The sequence below is a fragment of the Chiloscyllium plagiosum genome, chromosome 43, assembly GCF_004010195.1.
Source record: "Chiloscyllium plagiosum isolate BGI_BamShark_2017 chromosome 43, ASM401019v2, whole genome shotgun sequence".
Lineage (NCBI taxonomy): Eukaryota > Metazoa > Chordata > Chondrichthyes > Orectolobiformes > Hemiscylliidae > Chiloscyllium > Chiloscyllium plagiosum.
Window position 1 is genome coordinate 4,886,770 of NC_057752.1, and position 9,046 is coordinate 4,895,815.

At 42.6% G+C, this 9,046-nt stretch overlaps 1 long non-coding RNA gene across 2 annotated transcripts in view; it reads right to left on the minus strand.

Annotated features, from left to right (window-relative positions):
• Positions 1-427: 427 nt before the first annotated feature.
• The window catches only part of LOC122543309, a 24,129-nt gene continuing 15,510 nt past the window's right edge, over positions 428-9,046 (minus strand). For both annotated transcript variants that reach the window (XR_006309994.1, XR_006309993.1), the window contains exon 3: positions 428-999. This is a non-coding gene — a long non-coding RNA (uncharacterized LOC122543309). The remainder of the gene's footprint in view (positions 1,000-9,046) is intronic.

The following is a 9,046-nucleotide window of genomic DNA, read 5'->3' on the forward strand; positions in this document are numbered from 1 at the left end:
AGGCTTATTTGGTGGCATTTGTACCTTTCACTCCCAAGATTGTGGGTTCAAATCCCATTGCAGGACTTCAGCATATATCAAGGCTGAGATTCCAGTACAGCTCTGCTGAAGGTGGCAACTCTTAGTTGAATTGTTAAAATTGAGGCTCTTTTGGATGGATATAAAAGATTCCATGGCATTATTTTAAGGAATGAAAGGGATCTTCTTCACCACGTCCTGGCCAATATTTATCTCTCAATCGACATCACAAAAACAGATGATCTTGTCTTGATTGATGGCTGTGGAATCTTGCATGAAAATTGGCTACGATGCTTCCTACATTTCAACAGTAACCATTTCAAAAGTACTTAACTGACTTCAGTCTCTTTTGAGACATCCAGTGTTCATGAAGAATCAGAATTAGAATGAGAATTAGTTTTTATTGTCGTGTATACTCAAGTACAGGGATACAGGAGTACAGGGAAAATTGTATAATGTCACCATTCATGGTGGTATCTCAGGTACAAAGGGACAAAATCTTAGGTAAAGATAGAAAAATAAAGAAACAAGTTAAAGTTCAACATTAAGATTCTTGTCAGTATGTAGTAAACAAGAAATAAAGTTAAACATTCTAAATTACAGCACTTCTTTAGCCATAAGCCTGCAGTTGTTCCATGCTGGGCTTTCGCCAAGAGGGCTCAATCTCCCTCTCTCTTGCACGGGGCTCAACCTCCCCCCGACACTGGACTTGACCTAATGAACCCCATGTCTCTGCATTCTTGCCTTCTTGTCGCCAACTGCCATCTGGGCTCACCGGCTACCTCACCACAGGCTTCCAGAGTTCCGCTCGGGGCCTCCAGCTGCTTCCACAATGCCGTCAACCGCTAGAGCTGTGACTGGGCCACACCAACGCCTCATGGCAGACCAGCAAAGTCTCCACTCTGGGTCTCCAGTTGCTGACTTTGTGACTGAGCTCCGTCCAGAAGGTGAGTAGAGAGGGAAAAAAAACGGAAACAAAAACTAAAGGAAAAAAAGCGAGAAAAGAAGATAGAAAAAGGGTCAGAATTGACGGGCTCTGGCTCAGGAGCCCTACTCCACCACCATCTTGGAAATCATCATAGAATAGAATCCCTACAGTGTGGAAATAGGCCCTTTGGCCCAACAATCCAAGCCGACCCTCCAAGGAGCAACCCACCCAGACCCATTCCCCTACCCTATTACTTTACATTTCCCATGACTATTGCACCAAACCTACACATCCCTGAACACTATGGGCAATTTAGCATGGCCAATTCACCCAACCTGCACATCTTTGGATTATGGGAGAAACCCACGCAGACACGGGGAGAATGTGCAAACTCCATATAGACAGTCACCCAAGGCTGGAATAAACCAGAGTCCCTGGCGCTCTGAGGCAGCAGTGCTAACCACTGAGTTGTTGAATTATATGTGCAAATTACTCTTTTAAAAGAAGATAGGTTAAGATAGGTGGTAAAACAGGTGATGTTATGAAAGTGGAAACTGTATTGGAGAGGACCTGGGGACAGGACCTCATCTCAGATAACAGAGATTATACGGAAGGAAAAATTTTGAGGCAAAACAAGGTCTGTGAATTCAGAGAATGAAGGACAAGGACAGCTGAAGATTGAAATTACCAAATGATCAGTGAAGAAGCTAAAGGGAAGAAGGAAAGCGGATATCTCAAGAAGGAGCTTAGGGTCGGTTTTAGGGGACAGTAGATGAGGATTTTAAAGGAGAGGTTGAGTTTTTTGAAGAAGCAATGAAGTGGATTGATGAAGGCAGAGTGGTGGATGTTGTCTATGGACATCAGCGAGGCATGCAACAAGGTTCCTCGTGGTAGACTGTTTGGCAAGGTTAGATCACATGGAATATAGGGAGAACTAACCACTTGGATACAGAACTGGCTCGAAGGTGGGAGACAGAGGGTGGTTGTGGAGGGTTGCTTTTCAGACTGGAGGCCTGTGACCAGTGGAGTGCCACAAGGATCAGAGCTGGATCCACTGTTTTGTTTTGTCATTTATATAAATGATTTGGAGGTGAGCATAGTTCACATACTATAATTAGTAAGTTTGCATTTGACACCAAAATTGGTGGTGTACTGGACAGCAAAGAATGCTACCTCAGAGTACAATGGGATTTTGATCAGATGGGCCAATGGCCTGAGGAATGGCAGATGGAGTTTAATTTAAATAAATGGTAAAACAAATCAGGGCAGTACGTGTGGTAGGGTGGTATGCGTATGGAATGAGCTGCCAGAAGAAATGGTGGAGGCTGGTACAAGACAATATTTAAACGGCATCTGGATGGGTGTATGAATACGAAGGGCTTAGAGGGATATAGGCCAAATGTTGGCAAATGGGACTAGATTAGGTTAGGATATCTGGTCGGCATGGGTGAGTTGGACCAAAGGGTCTGTGTCCATGCTGTATATCTCTATGACTCTCGGTCAGAAAGCTGGAACATTATAAGGCACTTGAAAGGTGAGAAGTTACTAGAAGGACAAAGGGAGAAATCAAGGTGTGGTTTGGTATAAGGGCCTCCCACTACTGCAGTGATTTCCTATTTGTGCTATCACTAAGATCACCTATTTTCATTTCTGTGACATCAACCAACTTTGCCCACCCTCACAAATATCCCAGCTTTTCTGCAGCTGAAACCCTTATCCATACATTTGTTTTGTCCAGGCTCAACTTTTAGAATATACTCCTGAATGGTTTTGCACATTCTACCTAGATTCTTGATCAGCAAGAGGGTGAAAGGTTATTGGAGTCAGTGAGAACTTTGAGTAATCAGATCAGGTATGAACTTATTGAATGACAGGGTGGGCTCAAGAGGCAGAGTGGTCTCAATCTACTCCTCATGTGTTTTGTTTTATACGTACGTGATGAGGTTTGCCAAAGTAGATACTGAGAAGAATCAGGAACTAGGCAACAGTTTAAAACTAAGAGGTCACCCTTTTAAGACTGAGATGTGAAGAATTTTTTATCTGGGTGTTGTTTGTCTGCAGAATTCTCTTCCCTTAAAAGCAGTGGTGGCTGGGTCATTGAATTTGTTCAAGGCTGAGTTCAGTAGATTTTTGGGGAGTGCAGACAGGAAGGTAAAGTTTACCTTATTGAATGGTGGAGCAGGCATAAGTGTCCAAATGTAGTATTCCTACTTCTTTGTATGTTCCTAAATGTTCCCACCTTCTGTCAACAAAAGATCATTCAAAACTCTGCTGCCTGTGTCCTAACTTACACCAGGTCCTGCTGTTCTATTATATCGTGCCCTATGTTTGGCCCCAGTCAAGCCATGCCCTGATTTTAAAATTCACAGTTTTGCTTTCAAATTCCTCCATGGTCAAAAAAACTCCCCGTCTCTTTATTTGCTTCCATCCTGCAATCCTCAGGATCTTGCTGTTCATCTAATTCTGGCCTCTAGTGTATTCTCAGTTATAACAGCTCCACCATTGAAGACTGCACCCTCAGTTGTGTGACAATACTATGGTTTTAAGAGGTGTATTTTGTCCTTTATTTTTGAATATAGGATTTTGAGACAGAGGCTCTGAGCAATCTGGTCCAAGCCAATAGAGTAAACAGCTTATGAGGCTTTGATTTGTTTTTATAGTTGGAACAATAGAAGCAGCCTGAATGGGTGAAATCAGGTTCCCACAGAACCAGGGTTTTAGTTTAGCTTTCAGCAATTGTTGGGGCTTAAAGTTGGCAGTGGAAGCTGTTATACACCTCTGTCAGACACAGCAAAATGCTGGAGGTCTGTCTCTCATGCAATTCTGGCAGCAATCTATTTTACTGTATTTGTCTTTGCCAAGGGTGTGTTTATGGGATCTTATTATTTTGGAACAGTTACTGATTAGTAGTTAAATAATCTATTATTCTGTTAAGTTTTCCAATAAAGTTATACCAATTCTTTTTTCTTTTTTTTTGTATTTTAACTGTAGGGAAAGAATAAAGTGTGTTTTGCTGAAAGCTGAGTAGTGTAACCAATTCAATTATATCTAAAACACAGCGTCTTACACTTTCCTTTCAATAATATAAAAGTTAGGGTCCAGGCTATCTCCTTCATATATTGGCAGGGTGTTTGGTCTGATCCATAGCAGTTGCCTTGGCCCCAATTGTGGAATTTCTTCCCTACATCTCTCTGCCTCTCAACTTCACTTTTCTCCCTTAAGACACACCTTGAAATATATCTCTGAGCAAACATCTGGTCATTTTTAACAAATGTCTCTGTATGTGGCTCAGTGCCATAATTTGTTTTTTTAATGCTGCTGTGAAGCATCTTGGAATGTTACACTATGTTAGGGACGCAGGAACAAGAGTAGGCCACTCGCTCTTTCAATAAGATCGCGGCTGATCTGATTTTGACCTTAATTCTACATTCCTGTGTATCTCTGATAATTTTTCATCCCCTTGGTGACCAAGAATCCATTTCCCTCTGCCTTAAAAGTATTGAAAGATTCTGAATCCAATGCCTTTTGAGGAAGGGAATTCCAAACAGACTCAAGTCTCTGCCCCTTATTTTTAAACAATGACTCAGAGATTCACCCACAAGAGGAAACAACCTTTCCACATCCACCCAGTCAAGTCCCCTCAGGATTTTATATGTTTCAATTAAGACACTTCTGACGCTTCTAAACTCCAGAGGACACAGGCCTAGCCTGTCTAGCCTTTCCGTATAAAGCAATCTGCTTGTTCCAGTTATTAGTCAAGGAAATCTTCTCTGAACTGCTATGTTGTTCATTCTATGCTATCAGCTCTGACGAAGCGTCATCTGGATACAAAACTTGCGCTCTCTCCACGGATGCTGCCTGATCGGATGTGATCTCCAGCATTTGTTGTTTTCAGCACAGATTCCAGCATTGGCAGTAATTTGCCCCTGTGTTGATATTGTGGTTTGGGTGAGGTAGGCTGGGAAGATTGGGGACATTAGCAACCATGAGGTTTCAGTCAGGGTCAATGAAATCACCCATCAAATGGTCGCGGTTGTGCATACTTCGTTCTAAGAACAATTCAGGAACAATGTGCATTTCTTTTTCATTACAATTCACTTTTGAACAGCACCACATTCTATCAGTTCAGATTTATTTAGCTATACAGCACATAGCAAATTATTCCACTAAAACAGAGTCCGGTCTTGGTTCTGGTCCCACCCTGCCTCTCCGGTGCATTTTCAACACACACTAACAGCTGCTGAGTTATTGATGGCATCACAGCTGTTGAATGAATCCTCTTGGGAACTGGACTCCATCCATGGGGTCCTTCAGGAAGAGACATTTTAATAAACTGGCATTGTGTTTTAGACATTTGCCAAGCTGAAATAGCTCATTTCACAAATACATATTTAATAGTACAATTTACACACTTCTCGGAATGCGCTTGTTCCTGCTGATCTCTGGCCTGCTGCATTTGGAATGGGCATGATAGTAAAAAGCTGCAAATTGTTGTGATTTTCTGGCACCCTGCCAGCTGCTGTAATCCTCTAACTGCTACAAGACATGAATATTAATGACTCCAATTCAACCACTTCGATCCTCCTCCCTTTCTAACTGTTGCTTTCTGCCCAACTGCTTTCTTCCAAGAGCAACTGCCGGTCAAGCTATTTTCCCTGAACTTCATGCACACCACACGTTTCCAGCCAGTGTAGTTTGTTCAGAGTGGGAATCTTGGCTGCATTTCCTCCTTCTCTCATCCAAGGATGCTGATTTATGATCCAATTACATCACCCCCACAGATAACCTGCGCTGAGATCATTTAAGTTGGTGGAAGGATTGCGCCTTTCTGAGCACTCTCACTTCATACTGCACAACTGAGTGACTGGAGGAGCTACCAATATAGTCTGGTTCAAATAAGAAATGCCTTTGGTTTGTTTGGATACAAACTCCAGTGTTTGTTTGTTTCCTTGATACACTACTGTATAGAACTGAACTGCGTTTATGACCATGTATGTATGTAAAGATTTTTTTTATGAATAAAGGACACAAAAAGAAAGACTGGAGGTGCTACCAATAGACTTTATATTCAGAAACAGGAGGAAGGAAATCGGTCATTTCTCAAGTCTTTCTGCTCCTTTCTTGGATTTTGCAAATAACAAATAATTAATCACATAACAAATCTTTTGTTGTCATCTTTCACTAGAACATGGTCGAAATTTCCACACAATCTAGAATCCAGTATTTACTCCCGGGGTTCTGAGGGTGCAGATTGTTTGCAAGCTTATTCCCTCAATATCAAGCACACAAAATGATTTGTGTTTTATGTTTTTGCTGCTTTTGCTTGCACTGTGGCAAACTAGAGGACATCGTTTTGGGGTCATCAATGAACAAAGGGTAAGGTCAGTTTTTTTCAGATATGGATGCAGCAGTTTCTGGTTTCTCTACCAGAAACAATGGTAGAGCCAGAATCCAAAATAGTGTTTAAAGGAGACTAGACAAGTATTTTAAATACAAATATCTTAAAGATGATGGAGAAAGAGTCAGGGAGTGGGATTAAATAGCTAACTCTTACAGAGAGCCAGCATGACTGATGTGCCAAATGGCCTCCTTCCAAAGTTGTAAGATTCTATGGGATAGATTTGGATTCTCACAAACTTTGAATAGATTTGGGTCTTTATCACCCGGCTGTTAAGCATCACCCGAGCAGAGGGCTAAAAGGAAAGTCTGGGGAGGATTGCAAATGAGTGAAAGGAAAATCCATGGATAATGTAACAGGCATGCAATCCTCCTTGTCAGATTTTCCATTCTAACCTCCAGCCAGACAAAGCTTAGCACGCAGGTAGTGAAGACAGAGATCAATCCCTGTGATTCTGTACTTGTTCAGTAATTCCTTATTTGAAGACATGCTTGTGACTCTAGATCTTGCGCGACAGAGAGCATTCTTGTGCTTTCTTCTTAATTCAAACTGTTCATGTGGTCTAAATTCTGAACATAAATTAACTGATGAAATTTTGAGATATTTTGATAAGGCATATAAATGCAAATAGTTATTCATTATAAATCTCTTTGTTTTCTTTATTTTGTTGCAGTCTTTAATTCCCAGACAGCTACAGCCCAAATCTGCAGCTGTTGAATATTGTCCAATGGCTGACGTTTTGTCTTTTCTCCTTGCCAATTTATTGGCAGTTATGGTTTTTCCTTTAACAGCATCTGGCTCTATCATCCTTCTGTTCCCATGACAATGTGTGAGACAGTGATGGTGGTAGGGAGGAGGGAAGTGATTGAGTAGGAGTCAAAGCAAGCTACTTCATTGAGTTCCTGCTTTCTGCAATTTAAATAAAAATGCACTGTGCCATTGTGAGAGAACTCTTATGAGGTCAGTTTCACATAAATCAAATCACAATGCTGTGTGGAGGAAAACTTTTGTTTACATTTCAATAAGTACAAATGTATTGGACTTAAACATATGGACACAAACCCTTAAGGATATTAGTAATCCAAATGGAATTTTGGAACATTTGTTGGTAATTTTATGGCACAATTACTGAGCCTAGCTTTAGATTTCAGATTTATTAATTTAATTTAAATTCCAACAGCTGTTATGGTAGGATTTGAATCTGTGTCCCTTGAGTCTAAGAATTAATAGTTCAGCAATAGCACCACTATGCCACTACCTCCCCTCAAGTCAGACTTATTGAGGGCATGTCCCTAGTGTTCCCCACCAACCTCCATATACACTTCATCATCCTCCGCCATTTCCGCCACCTACAAATGGACCCCACCACCAGAGATATCTTTCCCTCCCCACCCTACCCGCTTTCTGTAAAGACCGTTCCCTCTACAAAGACCTGGTTGGGTCCATGCCCCCTTACAGCCCACCCTCCCCTCCTGGCACCTTTCCCTGCCACTGCAGGAATTGCAAAACCTGCACCCACATCTCCCCCCGCCCCACCTCACCTCCATCCAAGGTCCCAAAAAAGCCTTCCACATCCATCAAAGTTTCACCTGCACTTCCACAAATGTCATTCATTGCATCCGTTGTGCCCGATGCAGTTTCCTTTACATTAGGGAGACCAGCCGCCTACTCACAGAGTGCTTCACAGAACATCTCTGGGACACCCGCACCAATCAACCCCACCGTCCCGTGGCTGAACACTTCAACTCCCCCTCTCACTCCGCCAAGGAAATGCAGGTCCTGGGCCTCATCCATCATCACTCCCTCACCACCCGACGCCTGGAGGATGAAGGCCTCATCTTCTGCCTTGGAACCCTTCAATCCCAGAGCATCAATGTGGACTTCACCATAGAGTCAGAGATGTACAGGATGGAAACAGACCCTTCGGTCCAACCCATCCATGCCGACCAGATATCCCAACCCAATCTAGTCCCACCTGCCAGCACCCTACCCATACCCCTCCAAACCCTTCCTATTCATATACCCATCCAAATGCCTCTTAAATGTTGCAATTGTACCAGCCTCCACCACTTCCTCTGGCAGCTCATTTCAAACACGTACCACCCTCTGCGTGAAAATGTTGCTCCTTATGTCTCTTTTACATCTTTCCCCTCTCACCCTAAACTTATGCCCTCTAGTTCTGGACTCCCCCACCCCAGGGAAAAGACTTTGCCTATTTATCCTATCCATGCCCCTCATAATTTTGTAAACCTCTATAAGGTCACCCCTCAGCCTCCGACGCTCCAGGGAAAACAGCCGCAGCCTGTTCAGCCTCTCCCTGTAGCTCAGATCCTCCAACCCTGGCAACATCCTTGTAAATCTTTTCTGAACCCTTTCAAGTTTCACAACATCTCTCTGATAGGAACGAGACCAGAATTGCATGCAATATTCCAACAGTGGCCTAACCAATGTCCTGTACATCTGCAACATGACCTTCCAACTCCTGTACTCCGTACTCTGACCAATAAAGGAAAGCATACCAAATGCCTTCTTCACTATCCTATCTACCTGCGACTCCACTTTCAAGGAGCTATGAACCTGCACTCCAATGTCTCTTTGTTCAGCAACACTCCCTAGGACCTTACCATTAAGTGTATAAGTCCTGCTAAGATTTGCTTTCCCAAAATGCAGCACCTCGCATTTATCTGAATTAAACCCCATCT